Source organism: Octopus bimaculoides, chromosome 2 (assembly GCF_001194135.2).
Source record: "Octopus bimaculoides isolate UCB-OBI-ISO-001 chromosome 2, ASM119413v2, whole genome shotgun sequence".
In the NCBI taxonomy this organism is placed as follows: domain Eukaryota; kingdom Metazoa; phylum Mollusca; class Cephalopoda; order Octopoda; family Octopodidae; genus Octopus; species Octopus bimaculoides.
In genome coordinates this window covers 150760847-150763447 of record NC_068982.1, presented here as the reverse complement: position 1 = coordinate 150763447, position 2601 = coordinate 150760847, and the positions used below count along the sequence as shown (strand labels likewise).

The 2601-nt window shown below is 33.1% G+C and overlaps 2 protein-coding genes across 4 annotated transcripts in view; one reads left to right on the top strand and one right to left on the bottom strand.

Moving 5' to 3' along the window:
* LOC128247040 (uncharacterized) overlaps positions 1–2601 on the bottom strand; it is a 66648-nt gene that overhangs the window by 33261 nt on the left and 30786 nt on the right. The window lies entirely within an intron of this gene.
* LOC106874334 (major facilitator superfamily domain-containing protein 12) overlaps positions 1–2601 on the top strand; it is a 78338-nt gene that overhangs the window by 60286 nt on the left and 15451 nt on the right. The gene's annotated exons all lie outside the window — the stretch shown is intronic.

Sequence of the window (2601 nt, the reverse complement as noted above, 5' to 3'; positions counted from 1 at the left end):
TCTCCCTCTCTCTCTCTCTCTCTCTTTCTCCCTCTCTCTCTCTCTCTCTCTCTCTTTTTATTATAGGAATACAATCTAGTTTCCATCTAAGTAGATTAGTTTAGGTTTAGAAAGCTATAATCTCAAATGCTTCCTGCCCTCCCTAAGTCATTGTTCTATAAATCTATACCCCTGAAACTATACATAACTTTCTATGTTTTATATCTCCTTACCTCTTTGTCTAGTCATGCTTTCATAAAGTAGATAGCTAGCAGTACATCTAAGTTGATATTTAATCCTCTTATATATATATGTATGTATATATATATGTATGTATATATATCCACATTACACAAAAGCTCATATACACACACACACACACACACACACACACGTTTATTAGGCACAGACATGACTGATTAAGAAGCTCACATCTTAACCACTTAATTTCAGGTTCAGTCCCACTGTGACACCTTAAGCAAGTGTCTTCTATTGTAAGTCACAGGCTAACCAATGCCTTGTAAGTGATTTTGTTGGCAGAAACTCTACAAATTGTGTGTGTGTGTGTGTGTGTGTGCATGTGCATGTCTATGGTGAACTTTGTTGACAATTCCCTGTCAACAAATTGTCTGTTAGTGTTGTTCTTTCAAAGACTAGTGGAATATAAAAAAAAAACAATCCTTTATTTGAAAAAAACTAGTTAGGGCTAGGGACAGAAAGTGCATCCAACTGTAAAATAATGCTCCAATAATATATATTTGTCTGATCCATTCTTGCTTAAAAAAAAATGACAAAACGAATGAAGAAAAATATATTCATTTATGCATGCTTGCATGCATACATATTGTTTAGTACAGGCTAACATAAGTGTGGAGAAACCACAAAGAATTTTTAATCAATTGAAATTACACTCATAATCAGAATAAAACAATGTGGATGACACTTGTCAGAAAAGGCAAGAAACAAAACCCTAAAATTTAAATTGATTGTAAAGTTTTTTGTTCTAAGTGTTTAAAATTAAATTGAGGTAAATAGTTAAGGTGTAAGTACAGAGTTAGTAAGTAGAGTGACAACCCCAGATGTTTCATTCTTATAAGACCACTTCAGCAAAGAAATATCTAGTTTGTACATCTCAGTTCTTAGAACAACTTTTAGAAGATATAGTCTTGCTCTCTTTTGTTGGTTTTGGGTTGTTTTTTTTTTTATTACATAAATATTTAAATTAGACACAATACTTGCATTTTAAATACATTTTCCAAAATAAAATCTTTGTTGGGATTAGAATGTGAGTAGGTCATTATTGTTTTGTTTTTTATATCACATAGATATGCCTTTGTAAGAAGTAAAGTAGTTAGTTAGCATTTCTTTCCTTATAGCTTGTTATGGTAAGGTTCCATATAATAGTACAAATGTAGATTAGAAACGTGTAAAAGCAGAGATACAAGGTTGTCTTTCTCAAATATCTAACTTTATATTTTTAAGTTGGCAAAATCTCATCAAATATAAGGAAGCCATTTATTATTGTTCAATAATTAACTTTTGATTTGGGAGTATAATGATACATTAATAAAGCTAATTAATTTAAAACTCATGCTGTAAACTTCTTTGTTCTAAGTGTTTTTTATATCCTTTAATAATATAAGTGTTCTAAGAGTTTTTTATGCACTTTAATAATATAAAATAATTTAGTGATTCTTTAGTAATCTCCATAAAAATTTAGCTTGAGAACAGAGGCTCATGGTGGATGGGATATCATGAGAAAACAGATTATAAAGCTCTGTGAAAAGTTGGTTTCTGCTTGAATAAAATAATCTGCTTTCTCTGTGTGCATGTGTGCACACATGCAAAATATGCAGAGGATATAAAATGTTATTTGAGGGAAAGAAAATACTGAACTAGAAGAGGTTGAGTAACACTGCTCTACATGGTTGCTTTACTTGCGAAAAATAGCAGCCAAATCTTCTTCAAATCATATCCTGTCATCATTTTACCATCCACATTTCCATGCTTGCATAGGCCATATAAATGTTACTGAGGTAATTTTTTTTTACATATGCTCTTCTTGTTGCCAACCCTCACTTGTTTCTAAATAAGGTAATATTTCCCTTGGTGTTATGAATATGTTTTTACAGCAGTTACATACAAAAACAGCGACCCATTTATACTGTGCACAAACAGCCAGACATGTTTTCATTGGCATATGTCAACAATGACACCACCTACCTACACAATTGAGTATATGCATGTATACATACATAGATATATAATATATATTTGATGAGCTCCTACAGTTTTTCTCAACCAACTCCACTCACAAGGTGTTGGTCAGCTCGAATCTATAATAGAAAACACCTACTCACAGTGTCACACTCTTTACTCTTTTACTTGTTTCAGTCATTTGACTGCAGCCATGCTGGAGCACCGCCTTTAGTCAAGCAAATCGACCCCAGGACATATTCTTTGGAAGCCTAGTACTTATTCTATCGGTCTCTTTTGCCGAACCGCTAAGCTACGGGGACGTAAACACACCAGCATCGGTTGTCAAGCGATGTTGGGGGGACAAACGCAGACACACATACATATATATATATACATATATACGACGGGCTTCTTTCAGTTTCC